General features: G+C 39.4%; 1 protein-coding gene across 2 annotated transcripts in view; it reads left to right on the top strand.

Annotated features, from left to right (window-relative positions):
- Positions 1 to 21,739, top strand: part of LOC119883478 (cell adhesion molecule 2-like) — a 152,096-nt gene that overhangs the window by 90,947 nt on the left and 39,410 nt on the right. The window lies entirely within an intron of this gene.

Here is a 21,739-nt window from a genome sequence, read left to right as displayed (position 1 = left end):
CTTCCCTCTCCTCTCATCCCCAAGCTCACTTCTGGTCTGGACTGTTCTTGACTCGATTGGCCTGTATGACTGTGGTGGTTACTTGATTACGCTAAAAAAGGGAGGAAAAAACATAGTAGTATTGACCATACTGCTGGGTTTAGTGCCAGCTAGTGTCACAATTGTTGTTAGTTCTGAATGAAGCTGATTTCTCAGTCAGTCTCCAAAAGGGACAGTCACATTGACAATGACACTGAGGGGAAAAATTTAAATGGGAAAATGTGCTACACAAATAATTTTTTGTTCTCTCAACTGCTTCAAATATTGTATTTTGTATTCCTGAAACTGTATCACTACTATGTGGGGTACTGGATATTAGTTTGTATTTCATGATTAAATTGCCTTTTTTCATTTACAAATAATAATTAATCCTTTACCACCTCCCCATTTGCCATATAAAGGGAAGAGCAGTAGGTAGGCAATAATGATAAAAAATAAAAAGATGTAAAGAGAAAACTAACTCTCATTATCTAACCACAATAATAATGAAAGGATTTTTGACTAACTGGATGAAATTGATTTTACACTCCCATTAAAGACAACAGAAGGCTGCCGAATGCCCAAATCATATGAATGTTTTTTTTAGTGCACAGAGCGACTCTGACCAGCTGGCACTAAGCAGTGACTGAGTCCTGCCATGAGCCAAAAAAATAAAAGCTATGTTTGGTCATGCTGATTCACTTTTATCAGTGAACGATTTCATATCCCTAACAGCTCTCAGCAGGAAATATTCAGACATGAACTCAAAATTACTCTTCAGGCCATCAACAAAGTATCAGGCGAATCGACTGCCACAAAAACATGAGACGGCTGTACTGCCTTGGTGTCCCCCTTATGAAATCATGTTACTACACCAGTATGCGGTACTGTAGATACACTGAGCTGTTCTTTTGAATGTACAAATATTATTCAGTGATTGCATCTAAATTACTTAAAATGTAGCATTTTCCCTTAATTGTGCACCTTAAACCCTCTGACCCATGCAGTACCTTCACTAGTCCGGGGATAGCGTGTTTACTCACTGTGTCTTTATTGCATTGATATACTTGTTATTCGCCAATATCTTGTGGGAAAAATATGCAATAATATATTATAATAATATCAAAATAGGTGGTTGTACCAAAAGCATGACTAATGAATTTTAGACTGGGGCCACAGTAGCTGTTAATTGCATTACTTATCCTAATGCTGTAAAGCATTGACATAAATGAAGCGATTAGCTTCATTAGGTCAATTTGTTGTGATAGTGTTGAGCAGCACTATCTTGGCAACAAGAACAAACATGGTTGATTAGAATGAAATTGGATGTGTTAATTCAGAGACACATAGCAGTGACAGCATCACTGGCATGAGATTTGGGCTACTGACCATCTGAACCATAGACTGTATGTAAAGATGGACAACGTGTCCCTACTTCCTCCCACTACGATCAAGCCAAAATATCCCAGAGACGGGCGCTATCATCCTTTGCTGGTGACGTCATTTAGTCTGCACAGTAGTGATCAGGGTTGGAGCCAGCTCGATCAGAACAGGGCTAAGCTGTCAGTCATGATGTCAGCCTTCCCTTTTGACCCTTTTGCTGTCATGTCATCCATCTTTATATACAGTTAAAGAGATGAACAACCACATTATTTGTTTTTGGAAATTGCAACAATGTTTCAAAATTTATTTTAAAGTGATACATAAATAAACAATAAAATGATATACAGTATATGCTACAAGTGTAAACTTTAAACCTTAAGTCCTCTTGTGGATATTCTTCAGGTATCAATACCTTGAGCATCACACAGACTTTCCCTAAACATGGTTCACCCCATATTACTGCTTAATATTGATGATTTCTTTTCTGCCAAAATTACTTTCAACAACATCTAGAAAATCTTCATTGACTTATTGGTATTGGTTTTATCTATATGACCATTATTAGCATGGCTAGCATTAGTAATAAAAAGGCAGACAAAGCCAGAGTGAAGAAGCCTTTGTTTATAAAGGGCTGACAAGGGCTGTTTTTTTTCACTCCATTGTAGCACTGCATTTTAAGAAGTATCAAAATTTAAATGCAAAGGACTCCACTGTAGAAAATATCTCAAAGTGAGATGACCAATTCATCAACATCAAACACCATCTGCAATATGAAGTGAATATGAGCTACTGTAAAATAACTAATATTCGGTATTGAAAATAAAATTGTATTAAACAACAGAAACTGGCATTGAGATAAAAACATTAACTGAAAAAAGTTACATAAACATTTTTATTGCAAAAGTTTTTTTTAAAAAGCTAAGTCACAGGCAAGAAGAAAAGACAAAGGCAAAAGCCAGCGATCATTTGGCATGTCAAAACCTGAGAGAAAAGATTTTAGCAAAGTTGGGCTTCCCAGGTGAGTTTGCATGTACATTTTGCAAAAGCATGAAATGAGCACATTAAGCAATGGCAGCAAACACCACATGCTAGCATTGCTAACAGTAACGTAGCAAAGATTTTAAAACCATTTAGGGGAATTTCACCTGCCAGTTATAGAATTCTAAAAATTCTTGGATTGTTTTGAATGTGTTAAACAATAAGCGGTGGGAACGTAGATAGCTGTATGATCCAGTATGTTATGTAGTAATGTTTAAAATTATGTAGTTGTGTTTAAAAAATGGGACATTTCTTTGATGTGGGGCTAAATAAAATACATTTTCACTTGATTTAACTCTATCATTTTGTGTTGCTTGGACAAAGCAACAGATATCCATCATTACGTGGACCCTCTTTATGTTTTTACTGCCACAGTCCTCTGGCAAGTTACTGGTTCAGCTGCAGCTGCACCTTGTTGTAGCCAGGTGAGACCAGGTAAAAGGCACCACGGATCCAAACGGCCTCTTAATTTCTTCCAGCGGCAGCTTTTGAAGGCTGTGTAGAGGGATTCCAAATAGGCACAAGATGAGGCAAATGAGGGAGCTGGACTTTTTGCCAAAAGCCTGACGCCAAATCTCAAACTGTTTTCACTGCTAAAGAAAGTGACTGTGAAGCTTAAGATTCACCAACTCCTTTATGACACAGACTATAATAACTGAAGTTTGTCCTTAATATACAGTTTCTACTAACTAAGGTTTTAAGGAGAAAAAAACCCTTGTGTATCTGTTTGTGTTTTTTCTCTTAGAGTTCACTGTTATTTCTATCTCTGGCCTGTCTGTCACAATGAGAGAATAGGTATTCATGTTTATTCATACAATAATATTTTAAGAGGGTTTTCAAACTTTTACTGTACACTGACACAAAAAGACAATTCTACCATTTTGGTATAAAAATATAAAATTACTACAGTTGTTTGTGGTTGATGGCCTTAAAGTCTAATTCTATGTAGTTTTATATTGAAATATTTCAAGTTCTAGAGTACTGTGAAATTCAAACTCTTATCAATATCTGTATAGGCCTCAAAAACCCTGTTTCAGTTGGGCAATAGTGTGCACAAAACACTATGCTCACATTTAAATTTTTTAACAGCTTAATTTCATTCTTGAAAATATAGTTTGACAAAATAATCTTAACTCAAGGACCATGTACTTAAATATATTTCCTCAGCTTGCGTTTTATACCATTCCTATTAAAAGCAAATATAGAAATTAAAAATAAAAATTTGGATTTGCTTTATTACAGTGATGCCTGGTCCATAAAAGGGTCTTTGGGTGGAGTAAGTTTCAACTGAAGCAGTTGTGGCAGATTGCATTCCACTTTGCTGTGAGACTCCTGGTCACCTGGTCATCTTCCTCCTCACCTTGAGCACCTACCTGGTGGTACTGTTGGCACCTGCGTTCGATAGAATACCAACTGCCTTGCTTAAATCCTTTCCAGGAGGCTCTCTCTTTTTCTCCTGTTGTAGTTATAGACCACATGTGGCCTTCTTGTAGTGCAACTTTGTAGGGTGGAGACCAAGCACATAAAAATGCCAAAATCCCAAAGTTGCAATCACTAATGAACCTGGATAGCCTGTATTTAAAAGTTAAATGGGATCTTGGGAGCTGGTGTTTTGAGTAGAGCTCCAAGAGGAATGCCTCATCACTGACAAATGGGTCCCAGCTCTTAAGCTTTAAGAATAAGAGTAGGTGGTAAAATTCTCTGTCGAAAAGCAGATTCACATTGTGTACCAGAATCACTTCCCTTGCCACAGGCACCCTAAGTATCAGTTACTTGGAAGCAGTAGTTTGCATCTACACCAGCCATGAAATGTTAACTATATTTTACAGCACTGTAACCCTGAGTGTGGTGGAAACTGGGTGACAGTCTATTGAGCCAACACAGCACAATAATTTTTATTTCTCCAAGAACTCATCAATGATGGTTCTTGAAGTTTTAATCCTTGGTAAGAGGCATGAATAAAATTAGATTTTCTGGTTTACAACTTTTTTCTTCACCATGTTTTTTGCATGTAAGCTCACCTGTGGTGTCATAAAGAATGCGGAACATGGAGATGGTGATTATGAGCTTGTCCTTTAATGAAAAAGTTAACATACAAGGCATAAAAGGTGGTCAACCAGTCATGCTGCCTTCTCATTATATAGAGTATATGGAAATCACCAAACTTCCCGAACTTCAAACGCCTCCTCTTTCTGCCAAGAGTGACAGGGGGAAAACAAGCCTAAAAGAAAAACACTGAGACAATGTCATTAAAGGGGTTTTAAGATTGCAACCAGGTGTGTGCTCGTACACATGATCACTTGAACTCATGAGCGAGCATAATCTGAAACACAACCGCTTTCATTCAGAGATCCTGCAATCGCAGGAAACACCAGCATGCCGGCTGTAGCTTTTCACACAGACATGTTCAGGCTCTGTTTCTATCAACGTCCCTGATCATACAGCGCAGCGAGCTGCATGTTGGCACAATCCTCCTGGACAAAAGGCAGTGTGACAGCTTCTATAGACAGACAGGGAGACAGCTTCACACAACAAACATGATGTTGTTTTAGGCAAGTGCTTATTAACGGTCACAACAATAAAATAAATACTGCTTTCAAAAATTGCCTGCATCTTTTAATGAACGTTTCTGCTGCAGCAACAGAAAGTTCCACTGAAATCAAGCCCTGATGTGCTGTTTAGTGACGGAACAGTTTACAGGCCAGTACTGCAACACACCGGGACAAACTGCCCCTATATACAAAGAAAGGAATAACGTCATGCATTACATTTGAGTGAAGACTGAAATGGTCCCAGACTTTGGAGGTTTTGGGTTGTGTAACTGTAGCGCTGATGTTGTTTTAGTAACTTTACTGATCACATCACTTTACTCCGTTAAGCTGACGTTATGGCCTGATGACGTCATGAACGAATCGTTGGCAACTAATTTAATAATCGATTTTCGTTGACTACGTCGAATAGTTGTTGCACCCCTACTGTCTACCTAAGTATCAGTAAAACAACAATAAATCCAAATGTAACGTTACAATGCAAACAGCATTAGATCCGTGCTAAGGTGCGTTATCTGGCTGCTCCTGCCTTGCATCAAGGCTAGTATAAACAAACTGCTCCACATTTGCTTTGTACCGTTACATAATTTCTTGCAGGCTAAATCAACACTTTGACACTTGTGGTACACAAAATAGTAATGTGGTTCACATTAGCTGGTGAAGTAATATGGAAAGCCATAACGTTACATATTATACATTGCACCGGATAACGTTAGCAACTGCTCGGCGAGCTAACGTGACTCTCTCCGTGATTTCAGCCTTTCTGATGTTCACTGTGTTTTCAACCGACATCGTCTGAATCTTGTTTGGCCTGACAGGCTTCAGCACATAAACCTTTATTGTTGTTTTGTATCCTTATGTGGAGTTTATTTTGGAGTCTGTGTTGTACTGGGAGCCGGTTGTTTTATGGTGTTGTTTCATTTCAAAACTTTTCAGCCACAAAAGTTTTTCCAATTCCAATATTTGCTTTTTTTTTTTTTTCAACTTTAGATTTAATGCTACAGTTCTGTTGTAAATGCCAAAGAACAAAGTCACTATTTTGGCTGCAGTGTTTTGTTTTTAAACAACTGAGAATGTTAAGTGCTCCTCATTTTAACATCACCAACACATCATGTTGTCATTCTCAACAAGTTTTCAATTCAGGCTGATGTGTCGTAAAGCACCATCAGTGTTTGCGAGCCGAGGTGATTTATGAAGCATCTATTTCATATCAAGGTGGAAGTCGATGCCTCCAAAAGGCTTTAAGGATGACACTTTGAGAATGTGAACAGATTCATCAAAGTGGATTATCTTTGCGGCCGAAAGTACTCTCCAGAGGTTGACCTTCTTTAGAATTCCATCACTGGGACATGGAACACAACTGTGAGTGTGTTTTGAAAGATAAGGGACTGATGTGACAGGAGGATGATGAAGTGAGAGTGTGTGTGTCTCGCATGTGGTTACATATAACATAGCACTACACACAGTTTTGATAAAGAACATTTGAATGAATTACATTAAATTGAAAGGTACGTCACCAATGACAACATGCTCTCTCCCATGTTTCTAGCATGTAATAACCTTGAGAATGTCACCACCTCTTCATCCTCCATTTCTATCCATTTTTCTACCTCCAAGGCAGAAGACATGAATGCAGGCCTGACATGACAGACTAGTGACAAATAACTAGGGCTAGGCACATTAACGCATTATTATCGCGTTAAGGCATTAATTAATTAACACGATAATTATTTTATTGCATGTTAACACAGTTTTTATTATTTTGAAAGTCCGTTGCTCACTGGCTCTGAATGCACATACAGTCAAACCATGGGTCAGGACGGGTGGGATTTTGATCAGCCTGCAAATCACCCACCCAAACAAGCAGCGGAGGGAGGCTTCGGCAGACTACGCTGGCTGCAGTGTGTGGGAGAAGTAGATAAACAAAAGCAAGACAACGTTAAGAACGTTCTTAAAATCACAACATAGTCGCTTGGCCCCGCTGGGTTGCTCTGTGCTCCTCAGGTGAACAGGAGACTAGCGCTCCACGAGTAAACGGCAGGTGCTCTATGGATAGTAACCATGGGAACAGCTTCTGTGCACTAAACAGCTGTAGCCTATTTAACTTAAGTTAAAATTATAGGCTACATAACTTTACCTGATAGGCCTACATCTATTTTTGTGGGGATGCTCTGCCATGTGAATTCCCTCCTGTTGATGTCCTATTTAGTAAACAGTCATAGATTTTGGAAACTCACAAACAGTGAGGATCAGTCTCTCTTTCAATGATTTGTGCTTCACGTCGCATACAAAACGTTCAAGACGATTCAACTTCAGTAGCGGGCAGACGTGTGCGTGAGGCGACCACTTCACTCTAACAGGGACACTTGCTACTGAACATAGATTGTTTATGCTGCTCCCTGATAAAAGTGAAATGTTTCTGCTGATACCTGTTGAGGAAAAAAAACCACATCTTAACCTGTTGCTCAGAAGGTGCCTGTTATGATATTATGATCGTGGCTCTGGACTCTGATGGTAGATAAAAGGTAATGCCCTGGCAGTGGCAAATAGCTTTGGTTTTATATTTGATTTGATTACATTAATGTTTAAGTTAAGATTTACAAGAAATATTTTATTGCTACTGTGTAAAGGGAATACTGCTGGTAAAAAGCACCTTATTTGTTTAAAGTGTTTGCAAACCACATGCTATTGCACTTTTGTGTATATAGCAGTGCATTTAAATTAAAAGTGCGCAATACACTACTACTACTACTACTACTAGAATTCATTATTCAATTTAGCGCATAACTATGCGATTAATTGTGATTAAACGCAGAAGATCATGCGATTAATCGCGATTAAAATTTTTTATCATTGCCCAGCACTAAAATAAACGTAAAGTACTTGGCGAGAAACACTTCATTCAACAGATGTGACGTATTTGCTCCAAGTGACCAGCAATCCTCTCAGAAAAGAAGGGCAGACAGTCAGTTTTACCTTTTAAAAACTTTCTTGATAACACATTACAAAATATCTCAAAAACTTGGGCCCATTATAGCGGTCAGGCATCATGCAAGGTTTAAACTTCATGTAAACACCTGCAAATCTATCCAAAACTGACTTCGACTCACATTAAGACAACTGTAAAAAAAATAAATAATCAGTTTTGTGTCAGTCTTTCATTCCTCTGAACAGCAAAACGTGATGAGATATTTTGCATCTGTTACTCTCTCCTGCTGTTGATCACATTTCTCTTAAGATTGCTTTCCTGAATATTAGGTTACACTTTGAACATAAATAGTCTCCTGTGGAACCCATTCCTGACACCACACACGTTTTGCCTAAATGTGCTCATGCAACATTAAAGTCTTACACTTGTAGTCATCCAGAAAATACTTTCCACTGCATATTTCCTTCTTAGTGCCCAATTCTGACTGAATTAACTTACACAGCCCTGTGCATTCCAACTGTGCAGTGCTATAGTCAAAATGCTTTAGTGAAAATGTCTGCATAATATGTAGGTTTTTTTCTCATTTAAACTTGTGATAAGCCTCATTTTCATCATGATTGTTCTACATTGATTGTAAAATTGTAAGCTTGGACTGTACTGACTGGGGCGTTTTCAGGACTGATACCTACATCAGCTTCTGTGAGGACTGCTGTATACCATCACACACTAGTATAAGTTATAACAGTCGCAATCCTTGTTTCACTGCAGAAGACAGATGGCTAAGGTCGGAAAAGAAGGAAGCGTTTTGGATTGGGGACAGGGCCAGTATTAGGGAGTCAAAGTACAGGTTTAGGTGAGACAAGCTAAATGAATGTACTCTGAGAAACTTCAACATCAGTTCTCAGCTAATGAGTCTGCTTCTTTCTGGAGGGGGCTCAGACAGATCACCAACTACAAACCTAAAGCCCAACCCCCACCCCTCCATTAACGGCTTTCACCAGCACGCTGTCTCTCCATCCACCCTGAAGCACTTTGCTGATCAGCTGTCTCCCGTGTTCACAGACATCTTCTACACCTCACTGGAGACATGCTATGTGCTGGCCTGTTTCAAATCCTCCACCATCATCCCTGTACCCAAAAAAGGGACCACAAGACTTAACAACTACAGACCTGTTGCCCTGACCTCTGTGGCAAAGAAGTAATTTGAGCACCCTGTGCTGTCACATAGGTGATAGGCCCCCTGCAGTATGGGGGTGGTGATGATGCAGTAGATAAGATACATGCCTTTGGTGGGGAAAAAAGCATCAGCTAAATGACAAATTATTCTTATTACTCTTGTTCTTATAATTAGTCCTACAGGAGTAATTGTAAATATTGCCCTTCACATCCTCCAGCACCAGAAGCCTGTACTAAGAAGCAGGATTTGGGATTAGCAAGGTAACTTCAGGGTTTAACCCTGGGTTTTCAGGGTAAGGACGTGGTTCACTTCTTACCGGGGTACACAGCCTGTTTTGGTATTAGTATCAACATATAATGCTGTGAAAAAACAAGTGAAATAAATCTTTTTAAAATGCTTGAATAAATTCAAAATTTTAGGGGGGAGTCAGTGCGCATGTGTGACACAGCGTGTGGGTGGGTGTGGGTGGGTGCGTGGTAGAAGAGGGAGGGAGACAGAGCACCAGGTGTGCCGGTGATGTGCAGAGTTGAGCGTAAACTTTGCGGGACGACCGAATCATTTAATCCATCAATCAATCGGCGAGTCGGCGGACATGCCCAATTCTGCACTAGACTGGTGAATGGCAGGCAAGCAGAGCAGAGAGAAAATGGTCAACAATAAGTCTCAGTGTAGCTTGTATGTACAGTGTTAGAGTGACTAAAGAGTAGGGATGGGGATCGATACCTGGTTCTAAAAGGACCTGGTACCAAAATTTCTCAGACAAACCAGCCTTCGACCAGGTAACGTTACCTGCAGGCAGTAAATAACAGGGGGGAGGAGGAGGGACTGATACAGAGTTTTAATTCTTTCTAAACATCACAGTATTGTGATGTCAGATATTGAGTTTATATATAGTGACTTTGCTGTTGTAAACATTAATGTTGCATCTCTAGAAACAACATTTAGTTGTATTTAAAATATTAAATTCTAATCCTATAATTGATTTAAAAACAACCAGGCCATTCGTACCCACACTTCAATATTTGTTTATTTATTGCAAGTGATATGTCATATCAATATATAGCAATGTTATCGCACATTGAATATTTTTCTCATACTGTACAGGCCTACCTCATGCCTGTTGGGTCTGCTCTTTCCAAATAACAGTCACCAAATAATAGTAAAGTATCGATAAAGAATCGTATCGTTTAGCAGTCTCAATAAGGGTATCAATAAAAAATTAACAATCCCCATCCCTACTAAAGAGACTGCAGCTCTGCAGGTTCTCAAAGCGAATTCCTTTTATGTGTAAACCTACTTGACAGTAAACCTGATTCTGATTCTGAAAATTGACGCTTGGCATTAGACATTTCCCTTATGTGCTATGTGAAGATATGAAGTCTGACAGTGTCGCATCATGCTAGACTGAAGTCAGAGGAGAGGAGTGGTGTGTGTGTGTAGGTCTGACATTATCCTGGGGCTTGGCAGATAAAGACTTGGGAGGTTTGAGTCCTAGATTGCCTTAAGCGGGGGACCCTCATCTGCATGCACAGGGCCTCTGCAAGGCATTGGTGCAGTCACATAATGTCAAGCAATTTTCTGTAACACAAGGAAATTTGATTTCTAGTAGAGCAGGGAGTAGATATGGACACTCTAAAATCATTTTGAAACATCTCAGTTTATATCAAATACAGCTCAGCTGGACTGAAGCGTATCCTCATGGCATGATGTCACGCACCCCATGGCGTGCACACCATAAACCATCTTGCAGGTAATGCTGAGTGATAGGGGAACTGCAGGAACTGTGGTTGGCTTTGTTGTGGTGTATTTCCTTTGTCATGGCTGCCATAGAAACAGGGATTTTATTGTCTAGCATACCTGTACAATAATATTGAATAGTTTGGTCTATTGAAGGATTTCTGCTATACACCTGATTTGTTTGGAGGGTGTGGGCAGTACAACTACGAAACAGAAGTAAGCATGTCTTTTCATATTAAATTGTAGGTCTGAATCTTTCATGCTGTATTGAAAACATCTTATTACAGCCTCCGTTGAAAAGGCAGTTTTGTGTCTAATGGGCTACTGAAATGGTAAATCTTAAAAGGTTGTGCCTGAAGCAAAAACAAAGATTTGATTTAAGTGTCATGGTAAAGTTCAAGGCTGTTATGGACAGAATGGTGTAGAAGAAAAGTAATAGGCATCACAATCCACCACATCATGGGAAATGCTTGAGTTTCATCTTGGCATCAATCTGACTCCAGTCTGAAAGCCATGACGTCTGTTCTCACCAGCATGATTAATGGCTGCATACAAGCTACTACTTCAGAACCATGCTCATGAATTAAACAAAGGGCAGGTTCTCTACCATAGCTGTAAGCTTAAACAGCATCTTTAGCAATGATCGGGTCAGTCAGTACAATGTTTAAGGTGGCACTTATACTGACAGTTGACAGACTTAAAACCAATGAGCATTTTTTAGTGGCTGCTGACGTTAAAATTGCAGTGCTGCCAGCCTAATTGTTAGGTGATTAATTATATATAAGGTATTAAATAAGGGTCTTAAAAGCTTCCAATTATTTGATGCTAAATATAAATTTTAAGACTTTTGAAGTCAGACCAAAACAAACTAAATCAAACAAGCAAACCAGGAAACTTGTCACACAAAAAATGCTGCTATTTGAGTGTACACATACAGTACTACTATATCAGCGCTCTATTTCTAATGTAATGCACATGTATGTAATGCCAGGTTCAGTCACATTCTTTAGATGAGTCTATTACCCGATTTAGCCCAATATGGAGATGTGGGTCAAACCTGTTTCACTAGTCTATCTGAATGGATCACTGCGCATATGAGTGAGTAAGAGTGTACTGTATGGACACAAGGAGAGAAGTGAAACAGAAACTTGACATATTTGTTTCATGTAATTATTTTTAAGTCTGTGGTTTAGCAGAGGTGAATACAAGAGTCTATACTAACGGTGACAATCAGATATCAACTTGTGATGGCTGACTTGTGTGAACTACTTGGGTACTACTCAACTTGGGTTAAATGCTCTTTCAGTAGACCCATGTCATGATTTTGGCCACTTTCAAAATATATCCTTACCTCTGTATTTCCAGAGGTGGTTTGCTAATATCTCTTGGCTGTCATTAACCCAAGTATTGTCATATTGTTGTATATATTGTAATACAGTTGTAGCTATATGTAAAAGGGACTGAACAGCCAAAGTGAAATGAACAGACAAGTTCAGCTTGACTGGCATACACCGAAAAGTATCAACCAAAAATGTCTGATAGTACCCTGAATGTATGTGAGCAAATTTGCATTTGTCAGACTTAAAAAAAAATAGCTGTAGATCTTAGGTTAACTGATTAACATGATGAAATTGCAAAATGGCTATAAAGTAGTTTTACATATCACATTTTTATTTATTTTCTTTACATTGCAGAAAGTGTAAATGAAGACCAATATGTGACATCTTGTGTTTTAAAATTGCACTTGATGTCAAGAAACGAGTTGAAGAAAATGAGAAAAATAAACCTCTGTTTTACTGTCTGGATTTCAGTGAAGTTCAGGTTTTACTGACAGGCTCAATTACCGTGTACAAGGATTGTATGTTGAATTTTCTTTACCAGTGTGACATGATAAGATGAGTAGGTCTTATTCAACACACAGTGTCTACACCATGACGATGCTGTGTGAAAACAAGTTTTCTCAATTACACTGGCTTGCCTTCTCATGCTTGTGTTGCTCTAACTGGAGGGACACTCGCAGGCTTTCGTTACATGAAGAGCTTCGATGGAAACACAGTAGAGACAAGATGAGAAAATTGAAGAAGGAATTGGTTTGGGGCATCATCGGGAGGTGCAATATGTGTGCCTGTAATGCTACCTTTCACAGTGCTCTAGAGGTGTGTTTAAACTGTGGTAGAGATACAAACCTCTGCAGCAGCATGTGCTGCCAGGAGAAAGGAGAACATGCTTGTGTTGCTCTGAAGGGAGACGCTGCTTTTTATGGAGGAGTTGGCTCTTTTAATGGGATAATTCATTTGGTATTATCGCTGTAAAAAGCTGGAGCTTATGTCTCAACCTCGTCAATAATCCACCAAGCACTAAATTACTCACAAAACTGGACACAGGTGATAGGATATTACCACTGTTGAACTTTACCAGCTGTGTCACCTTATGTTAAATAGATTGCCCTTCCAAAGTTTCTACTTTTTCCACTTACAGCTTTGTGTCGATCTTTTGTGACTGGCTAAAAGATATACAGATTTTGTTCTACAAACCTACTGTGTAAGTCTGTATCATGAACTGGATTTGCAACACTCAAAATGCTCTAAATGAGACACTACAGATTCTCCACATTTTATCAAATAAAATTCTAGTGTCTGCTATAAACCAGGTGTGCAAACTACAAAAATTGCCATTTTGAATTCAAAATACAGTAGGTAATTTGTGTAGATCCAGGAACGGAAATGGGGGTGGGGGGTTTGGGTCTTTTGATAATCCGTTGATTGTTTAAGTCAAAACAAAGTAATACTGTTAGGCAGCCCTAAAACTGGTTATCTCTGTTATCACTGTTATCTCACAAGATTTCTGCTGCTGCTGTTTAAGGGCCACCAACATGCACAGCTTCCTAGAGCAGCTATTAAAAAGGCCTTGTTATTCCACTCGTGTGTGTGTGTGTGTGTGTGTGTGTGTGTGTGTGTGTGAGCTGAATATGATGAAGTGCTTCACTGTCAAAGGGTTACTTACAGCCACGTTGTCCCAGGAGAGTTTGTTGTGTGACGCTGGCAAAGGGAGAGCAGTGACCCCTGTGATGGCCAGCTGAGGGACAGAGGCCAGCTCTCACTGTGTTAGAGGACAAACCTCTCAGTGGTCGGTTAAACTAATCACCACAGGGACTACCGTTATAGACCTGCATCCCCACTTCAGAAATAAGTATGACAGTCTGCAGAATGAATGAACTTCATTCTGCTACACTTAGAGGCGCACACAATGCAAATACAGCTAACAAGCAGGCTACCTGCTCCAAATGTATGCCTCTGGTGGCCAAAATGGCAAAAGTCCCATCTTTCTGCTTCGTTGTGTTTCTCTTTTCCTTATTACTTTCTTATCCCATTGTCATGCTATTATCTTATTGTTTTGTTCCGGCACATATTGCACTTATATGTCTTGTGTGGGATCCCTGTTTATCCTGCAAATGGTTTCTTCAGTTTTTTTTCTCTCAAGGTGTTCTCCCTGTGGTTGTTAGGTAAAGCTATGTAAGCTATTGTTCCCTTTTCTTTATTTTGTTTTTATTGGGTTGGTACTCGACATTTCTTTTATTCATTCAGTAACATTTGAGGAATTGTTTGCAATATATGGGCCTGTATACAAAATCATCATCAATAAACATCACTTGTGTATGATTGCTGGACTCTTGTTAGAACAAATTTTTCAGCATAATTTTATCTTGAATTAAAACTCTCATGTTATTTCAGGAGTTATTTTCTGAACCAACATTATGTTGCCATTTTCCTACTCAGGTCATAATGACGTGCATTTTTAAATCTCCACGAGGAGGCAGTAAAGCAGTATTGTTAAAAAGCCTAGTTCATTTGAGTATATTATTCATGCCAACTTAAGTAATCAACTTGATGATGCACTGTTTTCTAGGAAGAAAATTAACAGAATGTTATGAAACTATGGCAAATTTACCTGTACATGTTTTGTTGTTTACTGTTCTAAACTTTAGACATGGGCATGACAAATTGGTAGGTACAGGGCCATTTCCGCTTTGAAAAACAACTGAAATAGCACAACGTAACACCTATGACTAGACTTAGAGATAACCTACACATTGTTTGATCCTCATTTGAATTTTGTTGTGAATCATTTAATGAGTATGCTTTAAGCATGTAGCTCTAATTGTTCACTAAACAACCTGTACCTGGAAAAATCTGTACATGGTTTTACGTGATAAACAGTGTTCAGGAGTGTTAATGACTGCGCTCTACATGTTGCCTGTCCAAGCTAATATAACTGAGTGACTGTAGCTGAAGAGACACAAATGTAATATAATTTTGCTGATTATGGTAAAAATGCCGTAATTTATCCATGCGATAAATGTGTTAAACATATTGACATTCTTGAAGAGAAGTGTGTTGTATATGTGCCTTGCTATTGATTTTCAGTGAAAGTCCTCTTAGGAATGTCAAAGCGTTATACTTTTCAGATAGAATATATTGATATGCTTGCCATGTGCTTGCAAACATTTCCAGTTCACAGCAAGGAGAATCTTATCATGGTGTCTGACTTTGTCAACACTATTAAATTTAGAGGGAGTCAGAGATTAATAACTTCCACGTAAGAAGAAAATAGGAAGAGGCGCAGGCTTGGGAGCATACAGAAAGATTAATGAGTGTCAAAAACAATGAATTTTCCATTAGATTGTAGAATGGCATACGTTACTTGTTTGGTCTTCCCAGTTTCCTCATCAGATAAGAGCTTGTTCAAGGATCACCAAGAAATGACCTATTTTTATAGATAAACATTTTGTCCTTTCTGCAGACTTCAGATTAACACTGACCTATTTTTAAGTCAGAAATAGTACTTTTTTTCCACCAGGCCTTATTCCACCGACAGCTATGGGTAATGAGTGAAATGATCACTATTTCTATTGAATATTTGGCCTAGCCTGGTAAAACGAAATGTGTTGTGTCTAAATTGGCCTTTTGATGGTGGTTACTGAGGAAAGAAATGCAGATTGCAGGACAATCTTTTAGCCTCAGCTTACCTAATACTGAAGGTACCAAAATATAAACACACACACACACACACACACGGAGCCTTGCCCCTGAAATAGCCTTCCCTGCAAACATGTCATTATTGTTATGATGGATGCCCAGCGGTTCTCAAATATCAGCATTGGGGAAACACACGAATGCAGCATTGATGAGCATGTTGCACTACAGATGCAACTTTTAGCAGCCAAAAAAGGAGCCAAAAATGATCCTTGACAACAACAGAAATGAGGTGTGCATAGCGTGAACAATGTCACCGGCACCTCCAGCTGGAAGTGAACGGTGGCCTGTTAGCTGTTAGATATTTCCCATAATAGACAGGATGTGTCAGCACACAGTGCCTTTGTAGACCAGAGGTGGAAGAGAGGTAAATACTATAAGAGGAGCTTATATCTCAAGGAACTAAGAAGTGCTCTTGTCAGTCAACCTCTGCGTCTTCAAGAAACAGCACATTGTGTGACCCACAGTCAGTTTAGATTTGACCGAGGCTTTTTAATAAAACCCCCAGTCCTGCTTCACCTGCAGCTCTGTCAGACGCTTCAGTGTTGAACAAAAGAAATGGATAAAAATAGCTAAATGTTAGGCTCTTCTGTGAGTGTGTATCATTACACTAGATAAATGTCTAGCGGGCAGTTTAGGGGCAGCAAAACTAACTATTGTTGTTTTAATAAGGAGTCAGACAGTAACTGGCCTTTTTCCTTCATTCTATGAGCAACCTTGATGTCTACATACAGCAGGGCGGAGTGAAAGGAGTTGGTTACCTGGCTGAGAAGTTGGAGGTGTGCCCCCTGTCCCCTGCAGCTCTTCATCTATCAGCTCACTGTGGCTGCTTCTTCTTGTCCCATTACTTTCTGCAATATTTCAAACTGATCCGCTATCAAAAAACACATTCTTGACTAATGATAGCAATCAGTGCTAATCTCACTGACAAACACATTTCATTTTGTGTGACTACTTCATAATAAAAGTCAACTTGTATTTTGCAAGGTAAATGCTTTTAATGTGAAGCTGCAGCAGTAGGAAATGTTTGGTTTGCATTAACAGTAGCTAACCTAATACTGCATTTTTTTCTGGGAATGTCGTCACCCACCTTGTAAAACTTATAATGCAAGGGCTTTAATCTGCAGGCCATAGGCTCAATAATCACTGAATGACCTGATTCAAAGATAGATAGTGGCTTAACAGACATTTTTTTTAAATTACAATCATCAAGATAATTACTTTAACTAAAGATCATGCTAGAAAAATGTCAGCAACATCCCGGAGAAATCAGATATGAGCTGTAAATCAATATAATCTCCTACCTCACTGACTTTAACATGCAAGATCTTGCAGAAGGACCAGCAGTGAGTTTACCTTCAAGGTTCTGTTCTTTGACAGTTTTCTGTTTTGTTGATGTGTGCTGTGAAATGTGTAACATCTGGGCCAAATGTTGTCAATGAAAGTCATGATGTCAACAGTGTTACCATGTTTTATTTTTTGTGTACAAGACAGAGACGTAAGCTTGTCACCTTTGAGGTGTGTGCTTGCCTGTTTGATCTTCCTCTTCCCATCTTATGACCTGGGGACAGCTAAATGTGAATTTTGAATTCATCCTAGTATTTAACTTCTGTCTGTTAACTTTCTTTCTGTTGTTTGTCTAACTAGGCTCCTTACACATACTTGCTTATAACTTATTTGAAGGTGGGTCTCCAACAGTGACAGCATTGTGTTAAGAATATAGATAAACTAACTTCTCAGAGTTAACCTGAATGCATTATTTTTTTTTAATATACACACGGCTCCTTTTCAATGTGTTTGTGACGGAGCGGGAGTGAGCAAGAGGAGGTGCTGAGTGAATCTATGCACTGCGCGCAGCTCCACCGTGAATTATGATTTTACCTCATATTAAATAGTATTTAGTATGTAGCGGTCAAAGTTGATACTGTGGCGTGTCACCTCAAATAAATCACTGAATGGGAAACGCTGCAGTGTGGTGCAAATTCCAGTTACTGTTTTTATGTCATCTTAGTTCTGATAGTGAGTGAGTTAAAAATCGCCTTCAGATTGGCGCATGAAAAATCAATCGCTGATCATCCCTTCAACCGTCGATAATTGATCCAATCGCTAATCGGAACAAGTCTAGTTGGAGGGTGGTAACTTGTCTGAAACTGGTCATTTTCTGTGTTTCATGTTGGTTTGTCTTATGGTGGGCGTAGTTCTACTGCTGATTAACATTCATTGCTGATTTAGCAGTTTATGCAAAGTCCTTTTCGAGATTTACTGGTGAATCTACTGTTAATCTCTTCTTGTCTGAAGCCTTTGGTAACAATGTTCTGTCCTCATTATCTCTAACTAAGTGTCTCTACCTGAAAGACAGCACCTTCTTTTATGTAACTACTGGAGACAAACAAAGTGCCTGTCTCTAGAGTGATGATGAAAGGAAATTGTTTACCAGTCTGCCATGTTACCCTGAGCAGCGTGTAATTTGCACAGAAGGTGAAAGTTGAACGTCATTGAGCAGAATTCTTCCCAGGCACTGTCAGACAGATTAGAAAGAACTACTAGTTTATTTTTCGATTTACAATTTTACAGCACTTAATTGTTTGGTTTATTTGCTATAACCTGATCCTTTAGCTATATGTAACTTTACATAGTGATAACAAGTATTCTTAATCCAAACAACAAGCACATTTAACATAATTATCCATAGCACACTAATCTTATACAAGCAAAGACAAGACAAACAGCAAATATAGAGACACACATTATGAGAAAATTGTAATTTAAACTCTTTATTTACAACGTTGGTCATATTATTGCAGTTTCTTTTATTACGCCTGATGTTTAATTTCATTTTGCTGTTGAACGTAAATGGAACCTAACAGGTTTTCTCCAATGACATTTAACCTACTAAATTGTTAACACTGACACCTCAGAGTAGGTCCTTGGTTTCAGTTTTGGTTCTTCTGTGTGGACATGCAGTTTAAGTTGACTGGAAGCTCCAATTTGCCCCCACACCTGAAAAGACGTTTTCTACTGGTAACTTGGTATATAGTTTGCTGTATTATGCACTCAGGTATCATGGAACCTGCTTAAGTAAATACTTACTATTTGCTTTAATACTACTTTTCATTCAACTTCTTAGTGATAAACCAGGAACTGCTAGCCACAAGTTCATGAGTTATCTAGAACTGCCTAAATGCATCATTAGTGTTGTCTAAGGATGCTTAAAATCAAGGGAAACTGCACTTGGCTGAAGAGGCTATTTAAGTTCTGTACAGTTTGGTTCAGTTCAAAATTGAAGAAGCCCCTTGGATGAGAGGCGAAATGTCTTTGAGTATCTTCAAGTCCAGTTGCCCTTGATTTTAACCTTCATTGGATAACTATTTCCTGGATGACTGAGAACCTTCACAGACATCATTAGTGTTAGTGTCATGTCAGGTTTCGCCTAGCCTGCGAATCCTAAGGGGCACAAATCTTTAGTTAGCTGCAATAGACCATTGGATAGGCCCTATCCCCCCTTGACCAGCGTTAAGCCAGTATAGAGGATGGATGAATCTCTACCCCACTTATATAAAGGTAAAAAAAAGAAATGACAATTTATAAATGATGCCCCAATTTTTTGTTTTAATCATACATTGCATAGCAGAGCTACAATACATCCTGGTAAAGTTGTAGGAATGACAAACTTACTTATTGTATCTATACATATCAAAATTATGACACCAAATAATTGTTTGTGATAACTGAAGCTGGTGTTTCATTGTCCCAGTAGATGCTTTAGTAAAGCGTTGTTTAGTATTGCCCCTAAGTAAGTTTCACCAGGTATGTGTACACATACGAGGAATTTGACTCAGGATTGTACATTGCGCACGATGTGCTTACTCATACAATAATAAAATAAATCAGACACAGGCTACAGTGTAGACAACACAAATATACACACTATGAACAACACAACAAAACAATATAGACATATTGACAAATGCAGTGAGCAGAGTGCAAAGGATGCAGGAGTAAAATATTATCATTATTTTGTACATGTCGGAGGTGGATGTGATATACAGGTACACATACATGTACACAGTGCGATGGAGAATAGTGCAAAGGATGTACAATATAACAGTATGAACAGCACTGAAATAGAGAATGGTGAATAAATAATAAGTGATAACCAGTAAACAGGTGGCTGATTGGAGTTACTGGATTATTAATAGGAATTGTTCTGACACTGTGGCTCAGAAATCAGCTGTTCATCAGAGTGATGGCTTGTGGGAAGAAACTGTTCTTGTGTCTGTTGGTTTTGGCGTACAGTGCTCTGTAGCGCCTACCAGAGGGGAGAAGCTGGAACAGGTTGTGTCCGGGGTGAGATGGATCTGCAGTGATGTTCCCTGCCCGTTTCCTGACTCTAGTCAAGTCCTGAATGGAGGGCAGGTTGGCACCAATGATCTTTCCTGCAGTCCTGACTGTCCATTGTAGTCTGTCCCTGTCCTTTTTGGCAACAGATCCAAACCAGACAGTGATGGATGTGCAGAGAACAGACTGGATGATGGCTGTGTATAAGTGGATCAGCAGGTTGAGCTTCCTGAGCTGGCGCAGGAAGTACATCTTCTGCTGGGCCTTCTTGATGATGGTGTCAGTGTTGGGCTCCCAGTTCAGGTCCTGGGATATGGTGGAACCCAGAAACCTGAAGGTTTCCACAGCAGACACAGGGCTGTAAAGACAAAGACACAGGGCTGTAAATACAAATGTAAAACAGAGGTTGTACAAAGAAAATACATGAGTTTAATTCACCATGTGACCTCTAACGACATTTGTTTAACTATAACAACTAAAACTCTTTGTTCATCCATTTATGGTTCAACCGTAACAGATGGTATAAGTTACTCACAAGTCCACAACCACACAACATCATTGTTCCACATCTTACCATCAGGACTAAATGCTGAACTGTTGCCGGTGTTCTGACGATCTATGCTGCCTTGCCAAAAAATGCTACCATAGCACAAATCGATAGACTCGACTCTACACGGCTCTGCTCCGTTTTCCATTGCAGATAGTACCCAGAGATAGTACGTAGCTTGTCGTCATAGCGACGCCACACACAACTGCCACGACGTAATGTTCAGTGCGACACACACACCAGTGATCCACACAGCTTTCTGTTTTTTAAGTTAAAACGTTTCAACATTACTCAGAATGTAAAGACAGATAAGCGGTATGAAAACCTTCCAGCTGTGTTTTCCTCTGCCGTTGTTGCTGCAGCGGTCTGTGTGACGGCGGGAGCAGAGGGCTCTGTGAGCGGGCGGCTGGCCGGCCTCGCACGCTCCTCCCGCGGGTTGGCACAGGCATCCCCCGCAGCTACTTGCGGAGCTCCTCAACTCACATTTTTGTTCTGCCATCACTTCTCGTAAAACTGTCAATATTCGAAATCTATACAGTTGATTTCTCACTTCAAAACTTCTCAGAAGTGGATTTAGTGATGAAATTCCATATGAAAACTGCTGGCCTCTGTCTGGCGCACGCAATGATGATGCAGTGAATAGTGACAATTCACTCTGACCAATCAGCAGACGGTCGTGTTTTCACCTTACATTTTAGTATCCCTCAGCTTGCTTGGAACCTCGATGGAGGTGAGGTGATATGAAAAAAAGTACCTGGAAGCAGGTACAGGTACAACATTTCTACAATGGAAACCCAAACAAAGGCGAGTCGAGCCAAAGGGCCTCCGCTCAGACTAGCTTGGTTTGAGGGCGTGCCAGACCCCACTAGCCGCTTGGCAAGCTTTATGACGTGTTTTCATTGTGATGTCACAAGTAAAGAAAGCGAGGGGCTGGACTACAAACGAGCTGTTTTCAAGCGGTTCAGAGCAGAGTTTTCTGTGGGAGAGGGG

Source organism: Micropterus salmoides, unplaced genomic scaffold (assembly GCF_014851395.1).
Source record: "Micropterus salmoides isolate LMB-PRFRI ecotype aquatic unplaced genomic scaffold, ASM1485139v1 Ms_hic_scaffold_3, whole genome shotgun sequence".
Taxonomy (NCBI): domain Eukaryota; kingdom Metazoa; phylum Chordata; class Actinopteri; order Centrarchiformes; family Centrarchidae; genus Micropterus; species Micropterus salmoides.
Note: the sequence above shows the minus strand (reverse complement) of the source record. Positions and strands in the feature narration are given on the sequence as shown.